The sequence below is a fragment of the Scyliorhinus torazame genome, chromosome 8 (genome assembly GCF_047496885.1).
Source record: "Scyliorhinus torazame isolate Kashiwa2021f chromosome 8, sScyTor2.1, whole genome shotgun sequence".
Classification (NCBI taxonomy): Eukaryota; Metazoa; Chordata; class Chondrichthyes; order Carcharhiniformes; family Scyliorhinidae; genus Scyliorhinus; species Scyliorhinus torazame.
In genome coordinates this window covers 65,827,684-65,849,176 of record NC_092714.1, presented here as the reverse complement: position 1 = coordinate 65,849,176, position 21,493 = coordinate 65,827,684, and the positions used below count along the sequence as shown (strand labels likewise).

General features: G+C 47.2%; 1 protein-coding gene across 1 annotated transcript in view; it reads right to left on the bottom strand.

Moving 5' to 3' along the window:
• Positions 1-20,817, bottom strand: part of LOC140427909 (kelch-like protein 13) — a 95,492-nt gene extending 74,675 nt beyond the window's left edge. Inside the window, exon 1 of the mRNA XM_072513759.1 lies at positions 20,332-20,817. The gene's annotated coding sequence lies outside the window, so the exon portion shown is untranslated. The remainder of the gene's footprint in view (positions 1-20,331) is intronic.
• Between the last annotated feature and the right edge of the window lie 676 nt (positions 20,818-21,493).

Below are 21,493 nucleotides of genomic sequence, written 5' to 3'. Positions count from 1 at the left end.
TAAGTTGCTTCCATTGTTGAGAGTAATAACCATTCCCTCTCCCACCACCCCTCACACTCACTCTCTCTATATACTTCGATTGACTTTTAAAACATATTTTGTGGGTGAAATGAGTGCTCTGGTTATGACAGGGTGGAGCTATCTCAGAGGAAGCTTGAGTGACCTTGTGAAAAAAACGAACTGATAAACACACAGTATAAATGACGTTGATGGCTGAATTACTCCAGGCTATGAACCGTATCTAGGTTAATGTTCAATCAGTTCCTTACTCAGCCCTCCTCGGTGATTAGGGGCCTGGAAAGACAATGACACTGTGGGTGTAAAATGTGTGGCAAAGCAACTAACATGCTGATGGCCTGCTTATGCACATTCTATGCTAGAATGGGATTGGTGCAGGCATCAAAGGAGGTGTCCAGGGCCCAGGCTTGAAAGATATATGTGGTCCTTTGCATTATAAGCAACCTGACACAAGCTTAATCGCCTCTTTATGAAATTGGTCTGTGCTGTGCTCAGCAAAACCAGGCCTAGATCTGGTCTAATCACTGTAGGCTGTCATCAAATAATGTTATGCTTTTAAAACTGTTTTAACTGAATGGCCATATTTGAATAAATAACATTAGAGTTCACTCAAAGATTGCAGGAATGATGTCAAGGTCAATGGACAGCCAAGAGCATTGAGGCCTATGCCAGCTGTCAGCACCTAATTGAATGGACCGCGGCATAGGATAAGTGCCGGGAGCAGCTTCGCAAACAAATGTCAGTTTGGGGAGGGAGTGTAAGAGGGAGGAGGAGGGCAGGAGCGGGGAAGCCTGGGATATCCACTCACTCCTCCTGGCTAGTTGCTTCGATGCTGGCTAGCTGTTCCTGGGGAAACCAAGCTGGCTGTGATTCGGGCCTCATCAGGCGCAGGGATTGATCCTAGCACAAAGATTTCTGTTCCCAAATTTCTAGGCATTTCCTCTGCTAGTTGGCCATTTTCAGGTGAGAAACAAGCAACGGAGAGTTGAAAATCCCCACCCCAAAACTGTCAACCGCTCCATTCTGTGGAAACCCAATAATGGCCCACTACAGTCCATTTATGCTTTTGGGTTCAATGACCATTCCAGATAAATTATGCTGCAAACTAATTATGTACTCTGTAACAAATTGACTTATTTCTAATTTGTAGAATTCATAGAATTTACAGTGCAGAAGGAGGCCATTCGGCCCATCAAATCTACACCGCCCCCCCGAAAGAGCACCCTACCTAAGCCCACACCTCCATCCTATCCCCATAACCCAGCAACCCCACCTAACGTTTCAACACTATGGGTCAATTTAGCGAGACTAATCTAACTAACCCGCACATCTTTGGACTGTAGGAGGAAACCGGAGCAACTGGAGAAAACCCACGCATACACGGGGACAACGTGCAGACTCCGCATAGACAGTGACCCAAGCCGGGATTGGAACCTGGGACACTGGAGCTTTGAAACAACAGTGCTAACCACTGTGTTATCATGCCTGATCCAAACAGCTGTCGGCAGGATTCGAACGTGCGCATCGAGGTCCAGTGGATTTCTGGTCCATTGCCTTAACCAGTTGGCCACAACTGCCAAAGTTATATGCCGGGATTCTCCCTTCCGGGAACTAAGTCCTCACGCCGGCGGGAAAACCGGAGCCATCGACTCTGGCATCAACGGGCCCCCAAGATGAGAAATTCTCACCTGTCACGGGGGCTAGATGGACGGCGGAGGGGTTGGCACTGCTCCAGCCGGCGCTGAAGGGACTGCGGGACTTGCGCATGCGCAGGACCGGCGGCGTGATTACGCGCATGCGCAGACCGGCCTTCGTATTTTGCCCCATGCCCATGGGGGTTCTCTTCTCTGCACCGGCCATGGTGGAGCCCTACAGGCGCGGATGGAAGAAGTGCCCTCACAGAGCAGGTCCGCCCGCAGATCGGTGGGCCACGATCGGTGGGCCAGGTCACCGTGGCCCCCCCCGGGGTCGGATCCCCCTGCGCCCCCCCCCCCCCCCCCCCCCGGAGGACCGCCCACGGCGACTTACCTGCCAGGTCCCACCTTGTGGGACCATGCATAACCCACGCCGGCGGGACTGGCCAAAAGCGGACAGTCGCTCGGCCCATCGGGGCCCAGAGAATCGCCGGGAGGGGGGGGGGCGCTGTCAACGGCCCTCGACCGGCGTGCGTGAGTCCCACCCTTGCCTGAAAAATGGCACCAGAGAATACGGCAGCCAATGTCAGGGTGGTGGGGCGGGATTCGCGCCGCCCCCTGGGGACTCTCCGATCCGGCGGGGGGTCGGAGAATCCTGCCTATAATGTCTGACCTGGAGTAAAGGGCTCGTCTGGGTTTTGAACCCGGGACCTCGCGCTTCTTGAAATACCCTAAGCAAGAATCATACCCCTAGACCAACGAGTCACTAATGCCTGCTTTAGAAATTCAAAAGGGATTGATATCAGGTTTTCGCTCTCTTATTCTGAGCCTTCATCTTTTCTTTGATTATAATTTCATTTATTGTTCATCCATATTTGCCCTTGAGAAGGTGGTGCTGAGCTGCCTTCTTGAACCACTGCAGCCCATGTGCTGTAGGTAAACTCGCAGTGATTTTAGGGAGGAAGTTCCAGGATTTTGGCCCAGTGACAGTGAAGGAATGACAATATAGTTCCAAGTCAGGATGGTGTGTGACTTGGAGGGGAACTTCCAGGTGGTGGTGTTCCCATAAATCTGCTGTCCATGTCCTTCTAGAAGGTTGATGTCATGGATTTGGAAAGTGCTGTTGAAGGAACTTGGTGAGTTGCTGCAGTGCATCTTGTAGATGGTACACACTGCTGCTACTCTGTGTCATTGGTGGAAGGAATGGATGCTGAAGTGGTGGATGGGTTGCCAATCAAGCGGTTCCTTTTTCCTGGATAGTGTTGAGTCTTGAGTATTGCTGGAACTGCACTCTTCCAGGCATGTGGAGAGTATTCCATCACACTCCTAATTTGTACCTTGTAGATGGTGGGAAGGATTTGGGGAGTCAGGAGGTGAGCTAGTCTCCACAGAATTACCAGCTTCTGATCTGCTCTTGGAGCCACAGTATTTATACTGCTAGTCCAACTCATTTCCTGGTCAACGGTAACCCACAGGAGATTGGTAGTGTGGATTCAGCCATGGTAATGCCATTGAATATCATGGGGTGATGGTTGGATTCTCTCTCGTTGGAGGCGGTCATTCCCTGGCACTTGGTTTGACACAAAATTTACTGCCATTCAGCAATCCAAGCCGGAATGTTGTCCGGGTCTTTCTGCAAATGGTCACAGATGGCTTCTGTATCAGAGGAGTCATGAATGGTGCAATTGTGCAGTCATCAGCGAACATCCCCACTTCTGACCGTATGATGGAAGGAAGGATGGAAAGATACTACCCTGAGAAACTCCCAAAGTGATATCAGAGATTGAGACAAATGATCTGCATCAATCATCATAGATCATAGAATTTACAGTGCAGAAGGAGGGCCTTGGGCCCATCGAGTCTGCACCGGCCCTTACAAAGAGCACCCTACTCAAGCCCACGTATCTACCTGATTCCCGTAACCCCTACTTAGCCTTTATGGACACTAAGGGTAATTTAGCATGGCCAATCCACCTAACCCACACACCTTTGGACTGTGGGAGGAAACCGGAACACCCGGAGGAAACCCACGCAGACACGGGGAGAACGTGCAGCCTTGGCGCAGACAGTGACCCAGCAAGGAATCGAACCTGGGACCCTGGAGCTGTGAAGCAACTGTGCTACCATGCTGCCCTTCATAATCATAACCACCATAACCATAACCACCTTTCTTCATGCAGGTATGACTCCAATTAGTGGAGGAACCCCCTGATCCCTATTAACTCTATTTAACTAGGGCTCCTTTATGCTCAAATGCTGCCTTGATATCAAGGCCAGTCACTCTCACCTCACCTCTGGAGTTCAGCTCTTTTGTCCATGTTTGAAGCAAGGCTGTAATGAGGTCAGGAGCTGAGTTTGATCTGGATTGATTTAGACTGAAAATAATAATGATCCGTACATGGTTCAAAACCTTTCAGCCCAAAGTCGTGAAGGAAATGTGTGCTATGAAAGCTCAGAATAGATTTTCTATCTTTAAAGGGACTGCTAGAGACAGTCAAAGAAATGGCCGGGTACATTATCTGTACTTTCCCTTCCGTGGAGCCAAGAAAAGCCAGATTGCTCCTTCCACCTCCACAGTGCTCTTGTGAGGTTCTACATTCCTCAACTTTGCTTCCACTCACTGGCCACATTTTCTTCTGTTGCCTCTCCCAAAACAATACAGAGGGCCAATTCTAGTGAGGCAGCAGGTCCAAATCCACTCACTGACATTGGCAAGTCATAGAATCATAGAATTTACAGTGCAGAAGGACACCATTCGGCCCATCGAGTCTGCTCTGGTCCTTGGAAAGGGCATCCTACCTAAGCCCAAACCTCCACCCTATCCCCTTAACGCAGTAACCCAACCTAACCTTTTTTTTTGGGACATTAAGGGCAATTTAACATGGCCAATCCATCTAACCTGGACATCTTTGGACTGTGGGAGGAAACCGGAGCACCCGGGGGAAACCCACGCAGACACGGGGAGAACATGCAGACTCCGCACAGACAGACCTAAGCCGGGAATCGAACCTGGGACCCTGAAGCTGTGAAGTAACTGAGCTAACCACTGTGCTACTGTGCCGCCCCAGTCTTTAACGGCACGACAGACCCTGGCATCTCACCTCTATTACTAAAATAAGGTGCAAGGCTCATTTTTGGAAGGCTACCAACAGCTACGAACTGTGAGCAAAGCACTTTATTGCTGTCGTGTCCGTAGATGTCTTCAAGTCGGAATGTCTTTGGTTGTGTTAGTATTGGGTTATGGCAGTACACACTTGGGGGAAAATATGTCATAGTTTTTCAATCTGAATACTCTCTGGCTTCAGCAAGTTAATTTTAGTAAATCTAAAGTATGAAGGAACAAGAGGATGTGGTTTGGTGTGGTCACTTGGTTCTGGTCTTCTCGTTAAGCAATCTTTTCCATCTTCGCATATGCACATCTGTTGCTGCATTTTCTACAACTGCAACCGGCAGTTTAAAAATATGTTGTTTACCAGTTAAATGTAAAGAAAATGAACATTGGAAATGATAATAGTTCATATTCTGTTTTTTAGTAATAGTGTTAGTGTGGTCTCTTTTAAAGGTTTGTGGCACTTTTAAGTCATTTTGTTTGTTTTCATTTTTGGATGTGTCTATATATTTAATTCAGCAATTAGCCTTCCTATCTTCTTTGAATTATCACATTATCAACTTATTTATTGCCTCTATGAGGGGCCCGGGGGGGTGGAGATTTTACATGCCGATGCAACATGTTTCTCGGCGGCGGGAGGTGGCTTGCTGTAGGCCGGTGGCGGAATATTCTGAACCCCCCCCCCTATCAATAGGATTTCCTACTGAACCATCCCCCTGTCTCTGGGAAGCCCACAGCAGAGGTTCACCATCACCAGAAGATCCCACTGGCGAGAACGGCCAGAAAATCCCGCCCATAGTCTCCCCTGCAACTGGAAGGCATCACATTCATACAAATTCAGACAATCTGCTGTTTCCAAGTCATTAAGTCTGCAGTTGATAAAACATATCGCATAAGGGCAGTTATTATGACTTAATGATTCCTAAAACACTTTTTATCTGAGCTCTTTGCTTTTGGGGACACAGCTGGTTATCAAAATACAATTCAATTGTTTTTGGACAGTCATGTAAATATGAACATGCTAAATAGCAGCAGAAGTTGGCCATTCAGCTCCTCGGGTGTGCTCCACCATTCAATAACATCATGGCTGATCTGTTTGTGTTTTGAGTTCCATATTCCCATCTACCCCGATAACCTTCGATTCCATTGCCTCACAAGACTTTATCTACATCGGTCTTAAAAACCCCGGCTCCACCACCTTCTGAGGCAAGAGTTCCAAGATCATGGCCGGGCCAAGTGTTGCGCCGGCGTCCAACCCGGTGAGAGCGACACCGGCGTCAACGGGCCTCAAGGCTGAGGCATTCACCCCTTCCTTGGGGGTTGAACGGCGCCGGAGCAGCGGACAGCAGCGCACCACGGCCGGCATGGTGCACAGAGGAACATAGGCACCCCCCCGGAATGATCCCACCCGCCGATCGGTTGCCCCTGACCACGGGCCTGGCCACCGTGGAGGCCCCCCCCCCCCGCCCCCCCCCCCCCCCCCCGAGTCGGCTCCCCCTGCCCCCCCCCCCCACCAGGACGCCGCCCGCAGCCAGGACGCTGAGGTCCTGCCGGGTAGGACCATACGTAAACGACGGCGGCAGGACTCGCCGGAACTCGGCAGGCACTCGGCCCGTCGAGCGCGGAGAATCGCCGGGGGGGTGGGGGGTGGGTGCTTTCAAGGGCCCCCGACCGGCGTCACGCCGACCTCGCTGCCGCAATTGGCGCCGATTCTCCGGTCGTCGGAGAATCGAAGGCCCAGCGTCAGAGCAGCACGGCGGGATTTGCGCGCCCCCCCCGGATTAAATCCAGATTTACATACTTAAGTGAGCAGCTAGGTTCACTTAAATATGTTGGCACCCGGTGCTCCTGAGGCCCAGGGACAAACGCTCACGCCTGGAAGACCTCGCCATGGTGCCCTTTAGCACTGGTCCACACAAACGTGGGCCAGGCATAACGGCAACTGGGGGTGGTCTCTCAGTCTATCAGAAGCCCCGGAAGTTCGGGCTCTGGGCAGAGCGTTACCCTGGCACTCCCTTTGCCACCCAGGCACCTTGGCACAGCCTGCCTGGCAGGGGCACTCCCAGGATGCCAGGCTGACAGTGCTAAGGTGCCCGGGTGCCCAGGTGCCAAGTTGCCTGTGCTAGGCGATGGGCCCAGGGGTGCCCTGCCTTTATGAGATGGGGTGATTGACCCCCTAACAGGTAGGTTGGGGCATTGGGAGAGTACGGAGGCCGCGGTGGGAAGTCCGAGAGGGGTTGAGAGATCGGGAAGGCATTTAAAAATGCCGCCGTGATCGCTTTCTGCACTGACGAGATGAACTCATCACCTAGTGATTGAAGACAGAAGCAAAATATTTGTTCCTTTCATCCACCATTTCCTGTTAACCACTAGTAGCTCTCCATTCTCGTTCTCAAGAGGACCAACACTCATTTTACAGCTAACTAATTACTTTCAAAGTGGTTAGCACTGCTGCCTCACGGCGCCGAGGACCCGGGTTCGATCCCGGCCCCGGGTCACTGTCCGTGTGGAGTTCGCGCATTCTCCCCGTGTCTGCTTGGGTCTCAACCCCACAACCCAAAGATGTGCCACGCTAAATTGCCCCTTAATTGGAAAAATAAATAATTACTTTAAATTTATATTTTTAAAAAATAATTACTTTCAAAGTGCAGTCACTGCTGTTTTGGAGGCAAATGCCACAGCCAATTTATCCACAGGAATGTCCCCAAAACAGCCATGGGATTAATTCTTTTCCTATTTGTGCTCTATCAACCCCCACTCCAGTTATTCTCTGAAACCGCCCGCAATAGTGTAGAATGTTCTTTTTTTATACCGTCACCAGTGATTTCTAAAACACGAGGAGCGAGAGGAAAATAATTGTGCAAGATCAGCTTTTGGTTTCAATCATAGACAGGTCTAAATACACGATTGCACGTCAGGTCTGGCAGCTTTAGAAAATAGACATTTGATGCACTAAGTGTCAAGAACCACAAAGACATGTGAGACTTTAACTCAGGCTTTAACATACTACATAGGAAGCTTACCCGACACAGACGACCCCAGACAAAATGGGGCCGGTCCCAGAAGTGGGGTTTTATACTTAACTCCCGGGGGAGTGGCTAAGGCGGAGCTCTCCGTGGCCAGGTCAGGTTACATACAGGTGACCGAACCTCTACAGAGCTACAGTACAATACACAGTACCATACACAGGATTACAGGGCCACGTTACATACAACTATTATATAACTATGTACAATGGTAGGGAAGTACAGTAGTGTATCACCACAATATTAACATGAAGTTATCAAGATCATATCAACATTCTGAAAATACTACAACAAAAAGTGTTACCTGTCCTCAGATGCTGACTGAATTAATAAGTATTTTTGCCCTCTCTCTTAATGCTCTGCGATACCTGCTGCAAGCAACATTTCAGCTGACTGGGTGGAGAGTTGATTTCCCACTCCTGAGCAGGCACTAGTGCCTCTCTGGATTGAAGTTATTTCTGATCCAGTGTTTTTCTGTTTTGTTGACAATGCACAAGTGCAACAGCTGGGCTAAGATTGGGAGCCCTCGGGATTGTGGATCACAGGAACACAGTAAATCCCAGAAGGCTAATTGTGAGTAACAATTGTCAACAAGGTGGTAAATTCTATCCATGTAACAATGACTGCACTGCAAAGAGAAAACAATCATTGCATCGAGAGCATGTTATTAGGGTGACCAGGGTACCGTGATAAACCATTGATAAATGCAATTCGTACTTCCAGTTCTTGGTTGCTATAGTCACACTCTGACTCCAGCTCCAGCTAACGTATTGCATAATGTACAGCTATGTGTACTGTAGGCACTGTTTTTATAGATCCTTCGATCTTCAAAGAAAAATAGAAGGCCAAGCTACCCTTTGTTAGTGCTGGGTTAATGCTCACACTCAGTTCATTAAACCACAGCCTTAATAAATTGCTTCTGCAGTCAGCTGAGGAAGATGAAAGTTTGTTGATATAACTTGGTGAAAAAGTACAATGGTTTTAAAATGTGAAACAGATTTATCAGATGAAAATACATTTCTCACTTAGTGAAGAATTTCAAAAGTGCAGTTTCAGAGAAATACTGGGAGATTTCTAAACTCCATTGTTCACCCTTTCATTTATGCGTTCTGTTCCTAGATGATAAACACCTAATGGGAAATTTCAAAATCATTTATTTTCTGGGGACAATTATCAAAGGATATAAGGAACTGGTTTTAAAAAACCTAAAATCTGAATATTCATAAAGTGCACATAAAGTTCCATCCCAATGGCTTGTTACAAGGCAACCCAGGCTGCCAGGGAATTAAACAAAATGGAGGTTAAGTGGATAGGTGCCACAAATGGACGTGGTGCACTATTAACCCACCCCTGTTTGTTTAATTGCACAGTAAATGAATGTTGCCTGCTGATTTGCATGATTGTTGATTTGTATGATTGTTGATTTGCATGATTGCTGGTTGCAACAGGCGTTAACCATGCTTTTCATTAGCCATTTGTATTGGGAAGCAGTCCAATATCACGATGAGCTAAAGCTACTCAAAGGCAGCTTCTTAATGGGGAGGTACATTGTGGCTACAAGTGTCAGGAGTCATTTCAGAAGTGAAGTTGTCCTGTGAAAGAGTGAAAATTTGCTCACCATGCATGAGAGCGTCACCAAGGTTTTCAAAACCTGCACTTGAGGTCTTCGTGGAAAGCAAGAGAGATAGTCTGAGTCTGCAGGGGCAGACAGTGGGAGGCAGTATTGGTGGAGGTCAGTACCTGGAATGTTGGCCCCAGAACTTGGAGGTAGTGCAGGAAGACTTTTTTTAAAGTGTTTCTAATTGAGTTTTCGCATCTTATATTTCATATGTTAAATATGATGTAACCACGCCAAAAAATAAAATAAAAAAGTCAAACAGAAACTCCTTCAGGAGTTTCATTCCTTCCATGCTGACCAGGGGTTCGAGATGTAGAGTAGCATAGAGTCTCTCACTCTATGCTCTCTGTCTCCCCTTTGGATGCGTTGCCACCCGTTTAATTGAGGGCCAGTAGCTCAATTGCCAGAGCAAACAACAGCGGTGGATAATGGGTGCTCCTGCCTCATGCCTCTGTGCAGCCGGAAATATCTGAGCTGGTGGTGTTTGTCCGTATGCTCGCCATGGGAGCACTGTACAGTAGTTTCACCTACGAGGTGAACCCTGGTCCAAACCCAAACCAATCCAGTACCTCCTATGAGGCACTTTCACTCGTTTTATTGGTCTATTTATGGACTAAAAGTGCCTAATCTCAAGTTCCCAGGAGGAGCGCCGCCTTTTGGGCATCCACTCAGCACACCCCCATCACCGGAAGTTACAGGAACAGGTTTAATGGCCCAACATAAGATGACAAGCTAAGTGAGTACACCTTCAACCACACCACTGGTCTGCTTCACTGATTAATTCACTACACCCCATCATCCACCTACCATCAACCAGGATTTACCCCTATTATTTATATGCTTTACCTCATTCCTATATTCATGAAGGTCCCGCTTTCTCAACAGGGGCTGGTTTAGCACACTGGGCTAAATCGCTGGCTTTTAAAGCAGACCAAGGCAGGCCAGCAGCACGGTTTAATTCCCGTACCAGCCTCCCCGAAGAGGTGCCGGAATGTGGCGACTAGGGGCTTTTCACAGTAACTTCATTTGAAGCCTACTTGGGACAATAAGCGATTTTCATTTCATTTTCATTTTCATTTCATTTCACCTTGCTCCTCGCCTGATGTGTGGTGATCCTCAGGTTAAACCACCACCAGGCAGCTCTCCCCCTCCAAGGGGAAAGCAGCCTATGATCATCTGGGACTATGGCGACTTTACCTTTTACCTTACACTTGACATTGTTGTAAACCTTGCACCTCCAACCTCACAGCATGTACACACCAGTAGCTATACAAGCATCTTAAACAAATTGCCCAGACAAATTGCAGGACATTGACTAACATATCATCTTCTGTTTTGCAGGAGAAGATGGCAGGACTGGAAGACCCTGCCAGAGGGAAGGGTCGGTACTCTTTTTTGACAGAAGCTGTTGATGGTGTAAGCACACCTCATAATTTTCTTCTGTGCTCTTACCACAACCCAACCATTGTCTCTTTCTTATTTCAGTTTCCCAAGAACGGGAATTGGGCAGTCAGTGGAGGGACAGGATCATAGAATCATAGAATTTACAGTGCACAAGGAGACCATTCGGCCCATCAAGCCTGCACTGAATCTTGGAAAGGGCACCCTAATTAAGCTCACACCTCTACTCTATCCCCGTTACCCAGTAACCCCACCTAACATTTTTTGGCCTCTAAGGGCAATTTAACATGGTCAATCCACCAATCCATCTAACGTGGGCAGCACAGTAGCACAGTGGGTAGCACTGTTGCTTCACAGCTCCAGGGTCCCAGGTTCGATTGCGGCTTGGGTCACTGTCTGTGTCAAGTCTGCACGTTCTCCCCGCGTCTGTGTGGGTTTCCTCCGGGTGCTCCGGTTTCCTCCCACAAGTCCCCAAAGACGTGCTGTTAGGTGAATTAGACATTCCGAATTCTCCTCTGTGTACCCGAACAGACGGCGGCGGAATGTGGCGACTAGGGGCTTTTCCACAGTAACTTCATTGCAGTGTTAATGTAAACCTATAAACATTATAGGCTGTAAACAATTATAGACAATAAAGATTATTATTATTATTGTTAACGTGCACATCTTTGGACTGTGGGAGGAAACTGTGACCCAAGCCGGGAATCGAACCTGGGACCCTGGAGCTGTGAAGCAACTGTGTTAACCACTGTCCTACAGTGCCGCCCTGAAGACAATGAAAAGACTTCATTGTTCGATCCCAGATAGTCGTGGGCATCATCTTAGACACTGACACTGTTTGCACTTCAGTGGTTTCGTGTAGCGAAGGGATCTGCATGTGGTGAAACACCAGGCACAAGTAAACGGAAGCCAGGGTGAGGGAAAGGATAACACAGATGTCTTACTTGAGGACAATTTCACACATGAGTTCTGCTGCAGAAGATTTGGATGAGGACTTCAATGGGGCAGAGAAAAAAGCCTGTGCACAGTGCAATATTTGGTGTAATGGACAGCCTGCCAGAAATTGCGCACTCTATGCTAAGTCCTATGGATGAGTCAATGGCCCAGGGCTTTGTGCAGATCTTGGAGCACATCTTTTCCAGTTTGGACCATAGTCATAGAGTCATAGATGTTTACAGCATGGAAACAGGCCCTTCGGCCCAGCTTGTCCATGCCGTCCAGTTTCTATCACTAAGCTGGTCCCACTTGCCCACATTTGGCCCATATCCCTCTATACCCACCCTGCCCACGTCTAACTATTTTTTAAAGGAAAAATTGTACCCACCTCAACCACTGCCTCTGGCAGCTCGTTCCAGATGCTCACCACCCTCTGTGTGAAAAAGGTCCCCCTCTGGTCTCTTTTGTATCTCTCCACTCTCACCTTAAACCTATGCCCTCTAGTTCTAGACTCCTCTACCTTTGGGAAAAGATGTTGACTATCTAATGTTGACCAGCACATCTGTGGAACCAATTGGATTGTCTGATGGCCAATGTCACATTTCATTGTTTCCAATAGCAAATAGAAAGCTTCTATCCAAGGTTTGAATGCTGCAATAAAAGCTCAAGCTACTGCCTTACAAGCTTAGATCGTTGTCCTCATCGCTCTGGATACCAATGTCTGAAGAGGCCTCCAGGACTTCACAACAGTCCATCAATCTATCCTCCACTAGTTTTGTAAGAATGCTGGAGCATTGACCCCCACAGAGTACGTGGCATTGCGGAGCATGAGCCTGTTGTCCTCGCTCAGGATGGCAACATTTCAGCTCCGACCTCTGCCACTCTGCCAGTGCCTTTGCTGTTTTCTATCAACTAGCTGGCTGCTTCGGGCTAGGCCAGGTTGGTGCAATCTGAAGCCAGGATGCCTCAGCCCACTCTGGCTCATGATTGCATGCAGAGTACACAATTGAAGGTCAGCAGGCTTCCACTGGCCATACTGCAGCTACTAGTAATATGTAGGAGTACTAGGACAGGCAAACATACACAAATGGTGCGCACTGAGGGAATACGCCAGGGTGATTAGTTTATTTTTTTCACCTGAATGTATTGATTGAATTTACAAATTAGGACTGGAATATGGAGTTTGTGGTGGTTTTTATTTTTGTGTTGTTGAAAAAGAGAGCAATGTGTTGGTCAATGATAAGCGAGATATACGGATTGTGGAACTGTTGAGAATGGGGAGATTAGGCCATAAGAAATGGGAACAGGAATAGGCAGTTAGACCCCTCGAGCCTGCCTACTCTGGCTGATCCGACATTCTTCACGTCAACTTCTTGCCCTTTCCCTGTAATCCTTGATTCTCTTAATAAACAGTAACCTATCTATCTCAGGCTTAAATATACACAAGTGGTGCGATTCACCAGAAAAATGTCAAAGTCCAGTTTTGGGCGTGTTTGGCGGGGTTTTTCGTGACCGCTGCAATGCCGAGATTGAGACTGCTTTTCAATAACACTTCGTTGTTTTTTTGTGTCTCGGGGAGTTTATCCCCATCGAGGCCACACTTTGAAATTTTTCTGACACTGGGGAGCTGAACCATCAGCAGGACCGGCTCCTCACATATCAGCGAGGCATTTTGAAAGGTTGCCCCATCCCTACATCTCCACTTCCAGGAACTCCACCCCCCCCCCCCCTTCATCCCCCCCAGCCTTTCTGCAGCCCCTCAAAACCCCCTAACCCCCCTTTCATGGTGGCCCTCGCCCATGGGGCCCTCGCCCTTGGCAGTACCAGCCTGGAATCATGCCAGTGCCAACCATGCACCCTGGTTGTGCCCATGTGGCACTGCCAGGGTGCTTGGGTGGCACTGCCATGGTGTCCAGGTGCTAAGGGGAGTGCCAGGGTGTCATTGCTCATTTAAATATTATCTGGATTGCGCCAGGCATAGAGGGTCGGGTGACCCACAATTGGCCCGGCGTTCAGCGTGAATCTCAATTTGAGGCTCTCTGAGGGTTCAACCGTCCTGCCCGGCTCTGTGCCGGGTGCAATGCAGTGACTGAATCTCATCCAAGGACTCTGCCCCCACAGCTCTCTGTGGCAAGGAGTTCCAAAGACTCACAACCCTCAGAGTAGGAAATCCTCCTCATTTCAGTCTTAAATTGGCACCCCTTTATTCTGAGACTATGCTCACTGGCCCTAGATGCTCCAGGAAAGGAAACATCCTCTGAACATTTACCCTGTCAAGCCTCAGGTTACAAAGCAGAGGCCTATGTTGTACCCTCCTCTTCCTGTTCCTCCACTTCCTGATGCAATCTTTCGCCTCCTCCTTTTCTTCCTTATGGTCCTGCTCCTTGGCTTCTTAGCTGATTAATGCTGGCAAGGACCATTGCCTCACAATAGCCGGATTGTGCAGGATGCTGCCACTAAACTTCATTCCTATTCAGCTGGGTACTGCAGGGCTCCTCCAGCGTGGTCCAGTCAGCAGAAGCATTGCTTGACAATGCAGATGGTGTGCTCCATAAAACCTCTTATAGCAGCACGGCTGCCGTTGCAAGACACTTCTGGATGTCTGTGTGGGTTTCAGACTGAAGTCATGAACCATGTCATACCCCTTTTCACCCAATAATCAGCTTTTGACTTGTCGTGGGGGTTTAAGTACAGACGACTGCCTCAGAATGAAGGAGTGGTGATCTGCCAGTTTAATGGGCATTCATCTACATGGTGGACTGCCTTCAGTTGCTCTTCTGCAAATTGAGAGACTGTCATCCCTTTTCTGTTCTGGAAATGTTCATTATCAGGTGCACACAACACAATGCAAGTGCAGTCAACGGCACCCTTCACCACTTCTTTAGTGGACAGCACAAGTTGTTGCTGGAGTCAAGGTAAGAAAATTGCTCCTTAAGGTTCCTCTGTGGTCTTGGCCTCTTGCTGAGAGTCATTCTGCCTCTTCTTCAGTTGCCTCTTCCAACAACTGGTCCTCCACCGCACAGCCTCTCTTCATTTTCTCAGTCATGCTCAATTCTGAGAAGCACCCAAGGCTGTCCATGTCTGGAAGCGATTTGTCTCAGCAGCTTTTAAATCAACAAAAATATTTTTCACTCCCTGTACACTATTGAAATTTTGGCTAAGTACAGGATAAAATTGCACCAGCAATCAGAAGGAACCGTACAATGACTAACCCCTACAGGGAAATGGATGGACACCGAGAGGGAGAGTCTTGGGTGATGTGCAAAACTGGTGATGGAGAATTGATGGTTCGTTTAACATTGAGCCTGATGTTCTTTTGCAAGGCACCGGGTTAAAAATAATGTATGTCAAAGAAATCCTCCAACATCTGTAACTGCAGTTCCAGCTACAGAGATTTTCTTTCATTACATAAGACCATAAGACCATAAGACATAGGAGCGGAAGGCAGGCCATTCGGCCCATCGAGTCCACTCCACCATTCAATCATGGCTGATTTCAACTTCATTTACCCGCTCTCTCTCCATAGCCCTTAATTCCTCGAGAAATCAAGAATTTATCAACTTCTGTCTTAAAGACACTCAACGTCCCGGCCTCCACTGCCCTCTGTGGCAATGAATTCCACAGACCCACCACTCTCTGGCTGAAGAAATTTCTCCTCATCTCTGTTCTAAAGTGACTCCGTTTTATTCTAAGGCTGTGCCCCGGCTCCTAGTCTCTCCTGCTAATGGAAACAACTTCCCTACGTCCACCCTATCTAAGCCATTCATTATCTTGTAAGTTTCTATTAGATCTCCCCTCAACCTCCTGAACTCCAATGAATATAATCCCAGGATCCTCAGACGTTCATCGTATGTTAGGCCTACCATTCCTGGGATCATCCGTGTGAATCTCCGCTGGACCCGCTCCAGTGCCAGTATGTCCTTCCTGAGGTGTGGGGCCCAAAATTGCTCACAGTATTCTAAATGGGGCCTAACTAATGCTTTATAAAGCTTCAGAAGTACATCCCTGCTTTTATATTCCAAGCCTCTTGAGATAAATGACAACATTGCATTTGCTTTCTTAATTACGGACTCAACCTGCAAGTTTACCTTTAGAGAATCCTGGACTAGGACTCCCAAGTCCCTTTGCACGTCAGCATTATGAATTTTGTCACCGTTTAGAAAATAGTCCATGCCTCTATTCTTTTTTCCAAAGTGCAAGACCTCGCACTTGCCCACGTTGAATTTCATCAGCCATTTCTTGGACCACTCTCCTAAACTGTCTAAATCTTTCTGCAGCCTCCCCACCTCCTCCATACTACCTGCCCCTCCACCTATCTTTGTATCATCGGCAAACTTAGCCAGAATGCCCCCAGTCCCGTCATCTAGATCGTTAATATATAAAGAGAACAGCTGTGGCCCCAACACTGAACCCTGCGGGACACCACTCGTCACCGGTTGCCATTCCGAAAAAGAACCTTTTATCCCAACTCTCTGCCTTCTGCCTGACAGCCAATCATCAATCCATGTTAGTACCTTGCCTCGAATACCATGGGCCCTTATTTTACTCAGCAGTCTCCCGTGAGGCACATTATCAAAGGCCTTTTGGAAGTCAAGATAGATAACATCCATTGGCTCTCCTTGGTCTAACCTATTTGTTACCTCTTCAAAGAACTCAAACAGGTTTGTCAGGCACGACCTCCCCTTACTAAATCCATGCTGACTTGTCCTAATCCGACCCTGCACTTCCAAGAATTTAGAAATCTCATCCTTAACAATGGATTCTAGAATCTTGCCAACAACCGAGGTTAGGCTAATTGGCCTATAATTTTCCATCTTTTTCCTTGTTCCCTTCTTGAACAAGGGGGTTACAGCAGCGATTTTCCAATCCTCTGGGACTTTCCCTGACTCCAGTGACTTTTGAAAGATCATAACTAACGCCTCCACTATTTCTTCAGCTATCTCCTTTAGAACTCTAGGATGTAGCCCACCTGGGCCCGGAGATTTATCAATTTTTAGACCTCTTAGTTTCTCTAGCACTTTCTCCTTTGTGATGGCTACCATATTCAACTCTGCCCCCTGACTCTCCGGAATTGTTGGGATATTACTCATGTCTTCTACTGTGAAGACTGACGCAAAGTACTTATTCAGTTCCTCAGCTATTTCCTTGTCTCCCATCACAAAATTACCAGCGTCATTTTGGAGCAGCCCAATGTCAACTTTTGCCCCCTGTTTGTTTTTAATGTATTTAAAGAAACTTTTACTATCATTCCTAATGTTACTGGCTAGCCTACCTTCATAATTGATCCTCTCTTTCCTTATTTCTCTCTTTGTTATCCTCTGTTTGTTTTTGTAGTCTTCCCAATCTTCTGACTTCCCACTACTCTTTGCCACATAGGAAGTAGTGAGTAAAATAAATGTATTGCGTCTACATGTGTACAGAAATAGACAAAAGTGAAACATTGGAAGTTAATACCTTCCCCCATGGCGGGTTTGATGGTGGGAAGGGCATTTAATCATAGAATTTACAGTGCAGAAGGAGACCATTTGACCCATCGGGTCTGCACCGGCCCTTGGAAAGAGCACCCACCTAAGCCCATACCTCACCCCATCCCTGTAACCCAGTAATCCCACCTAACCTTTTGGACACTAAGGGGCAATTTATCATGGCCAATCCACCTAACCTGCACATCTTTGGACTGTAGGAGGAACCCAGAGCACCCGGAGGAAACTCACGCAGACACGGGAGGGAAGTGCAGACTCCGCACTGACAGTGACCCGAGGCTGGAATTGAACCTGGGACCCTGGAGCTGTGAGGCAGTAATGCTAACCACTGTGCCACCGTGCCGCCCCATTGGCAATACGCATACAGGAGTATTGTGGTTGGGAACATCACCTCCTTCTCACCACTGCTCCAATGAAGTCCGTGGCAGGAAGGCCCATGGACGGCCTGTCTGCCCCACTGCCGATTGAGGTCCATAAGTGGGAAATTAATACCCACTTCAGGAAATCATTTTTTTATTCATTCATGGGAGGTGGAGTTTTCTAGCTAGGCCAGAATTTATTGTCCGTCCGTAATTGCCCTTGAGAAGGTTGTGGTGAGCTGCTGCCTTGAACTGCTGCAGCCCCATGTAGTGTAAGTAGACCATGTGGCGTAAGTGCTGTTAGGGAGGGAGTTCCAGGTTTTTGACCCAGCTACCATTGCTGGCATTCACTCAGTGGTGAGTGCCTTGTCATGAGGAAAGCCCAAAAAGCAAATCCTGGCGTGTTTATTTGTGAGCTCCCGGTGTGGAAATAGTGTTGGGGTGGTGGTGGTGGGGGGGGGGTGGGGGGGGGGGGGGGGGAGGGGGGGGGGCGGGGTTCTCATTCAAAGACATTCAGTGCCTGACTGATGACCTGGATTGGAAAAGGGGGCCCGCCCAGAGTCACACCCCCTGCCCTGGTATTTGGCCCCCATCGTCCCCGGTGAACCCCCCCTCCCGCCATCACTTATATGTATCTGGGTCCAGAAGCTATCCTAGGCCTCAGGAGGTGTAGCACCAGCAGTACCCACCACCTCATTAGTGCACAACCAAGCCATTAAAAGCTACCGGCAGTTCTCAGCAAGTGGGACTACTGCCCATGGGGTTCTTGATCCTGTGGAAGGCCTGCCACTGCCTAGTGATAGATATTTAATTTGGTGGGCCTTTCTGAAATGAGGCAATGCGCTGCTCTTTTGTCTGAGAGAGAGAGACCCATGTCACCTCCATTAATTGCTGTCCATTGTCTTGTTGGCACTCAGATATATCTTACCACTCTGAATGTTGAGTTCCACCTCTTTAACTTGAGCTGAAGTCAAATGTTTCACAACAACTCAAGTGCTGAGCCTAGGTGTCATCCTGTAACTTGGTTATGGGCATGTTTCATATTTGCTAAGAACTCCAAGACTGACTGGAACTACCACAAGCATTGGGTAAGCCTCAGTCAGAACACTCGGAGGTTGGATTGTCAGTAATAGGGTTAATGCACCTTCAGGAAGCTCCATGCATTGACAACCTGGCTAAAGTATTTGCACTGTTGTGGAAGAAACTGGATGCATCATCACCACTAAACCAAATGCTGTGTTCCATCCATAAATGTAGTCTTTCGTGAATTAGAATGGGATCCAGTTCACAGCAAAGTGGGCATCAGAGTTATCGTGGACAAATCATTGGCAGCTCATGCTAATCGAACTGCAGTTCTAGATGACAAGCCCATTGTCCACCGTTACAGCCGAAAAGGCAAATGACACAACCCACCATGAAGGCAAAATGACAGACTAGAATCTGTTGGAGCACCTTTCAGCTTTCTGAAATGGCTAAACACTTCAATCTCTGCCCTTTCCACATAAACTTTTCATTTTTTTCCTTTCCAAATATTTATCCACTTTCCTTTTAAACATTCTCACCCCAAAGGGCTGTGAAAGCTGAGCCACTGGATATGTTCAGTTCAGAAATCAACAGGTATTTTGAATACTACAGGAATCAAGGGGCTTTGGGGTGGTTCGGGCAGGTGGAGCTGACACGGATGATCAGCCATGATCCAAATGGAGAAGGCTTGATGGACTGAGGGGCCTACTCCTGCTCTGATTTTTCATGTTTACATGTTCATTTGGATTCTTTTTAGGCTATTATGTTTGTTTACAATCCGCCACTTAAAAAGTACCCCCCTCCCAAACCCCCGTCTTCATTCTTTTGCCGGTGATCTTAGATTTATGCTCCTGAGTTACAAACTGACCGATTAGTTCAAATAGTTTTCACCAATGCATTTAAGCAAAACCTCTCATGATTTCAGGCCTCCTCTCTGCTTCTTTTGTTCAAAAGAAATGAGTCCTGGTTTGTAACCTTCAACATAATTAAAGTAACAGGGTGTGGTATCCTTTACAGTGTCAGCTTAATGAATCTCTTCTACAATTTCTCCATGTCCTTAAAGTTTTGCCTTAAGTAAGGTTTCCAAAATTGAACACTCTATTCTGAATCAAGGCTAATTAATATTTTTTCTACTTCGATTTCGGTTTCAAAAAGAATGTAAAAACTTCAATATTTGGGAGGCACAGTGGTTAGCACTGCTGCCTCACAGCGCCAGGGACCCGGGTTCAATTCCAGCCTCGGGTGACTGTCAGTTTGGAGTTTGCATTTCTCCCTGTGTCTGCGTGGGTTTCCTCCGGCTGCTTTGGTTTCCTCCCAAAGTCCAAAGATGTACATGTTTGATGGATTGGCCATGATAAAATTGCCCCTTAGTGTCCAGGCGTGTGCAGATTAGGTGGGGTTAAGAGGATAGGGCAGGTGAGTGGGCCTAGTTCGGGGGCTCTTTTGGAGGGTCGATAGGCCAAATGGCCTCCTTCTGCACTGTAGGGATTCAGTGATTCTACTTGAAAACTATGGACCGATTTATTCAAGAATCCTTTGGACTAAAAATTATTATTTGACAGAATACATTTCTTTTGTTCTAATTTACAAATACACAGTACAATTGTAAGATCAAATGCATTTTTAAAATATTCAAAAAGCAAGAAGCAGCATGTAGTAATATCATGGTTAATTACTTTGAACATAATTTCATGCTTAATAATCAAATCCAAAGAACTACTCACCACTGATGCCCTGTAGGTACTTTTAAAAATAAGAATTTGTATTTCCAGAACAAAAACTTTCAATTTTTTCTGGGCCCCTTTCGATCCAAGATTGAAGTCATACGACAAATGGGCTGATGACTAACTAACCGTGTGCAGTAATTGCCGGCGCAGCCTGACTTATATGATAAAGCTGTGGTTTCTGACATCTGCAACAAGCATGCTGCCACAGGGTTTCAAAAACCCACAAAATATAATAAATTCAGCAGGGTATCTCTTTGCACCTGTTCTCTGAGGGTAACACAGGTCAATTGCATGGGCTGCTATTTGTTCCCAAAATAAGATTGGTAGTTGTCCAACCCGAAGTTGTGTTGGGCCATTTTTCTGGTGGCCTTGCGGGCAGTCACCATAAACAAAAGGTCTAATATTCAATTTGTCAATATTACATACCACAGCACCTGTTCTGTTTCGGACACTTAAGCAATCGCTGTGACCAAATCAGTGGCAGCCAACGAAAGTTACGTTTTTGCTTTAAAAAAAATTGTTTCTGTATAGCCAGGAAGTACAGGAGGGTTTCTCTGGCTCCGCCATATTTTCCCATCATACCTCCCCACATCCACTTCCTATTGTCTCTTCACTCCCCTCTCCACTTCCACTTGGGCTGTTCCCAATGTAGTAAGTGGCCTGACGTTGATCCAATTTAAAGGGCGAGTTGCTTTTGCAAGAGCAACAAGTTGAAAGACATTGGGAGATTCTGTAAATAACAATAATGTTAAGAGGCTGGCAGACCTTGTGCTATCTGATTGGGATGCATGGTTCACGTGCAGCATCCATCTCAGGCCCAAAAATGGGCCTGAATGAATCTCCATCTCAGGTTCTTTATATTGCAATTCACGCAGACATGAGCAAGACCCTTAATGAAACTGATGGTAAATTATGCCAAAAAATTGGTTGTTATTCTGTGGTATGCTGCTCTAAACCTGCAGTATGATGATTATGTATAAGTAAAATAGAGCTGGAATGGTCAGTTCTGCTACTGCTCGTGTCTTTTTCAAGCGGCTGAATTCATGAATATTTGGGAGAAATAGCTGGACTGTACTTTAGGGTTTTACTAAGGCATAAAAGTTCATGGGTTGTAAACAAAAAAGTAATAATGCATCTGAGGGTAACAAAATGAAATATT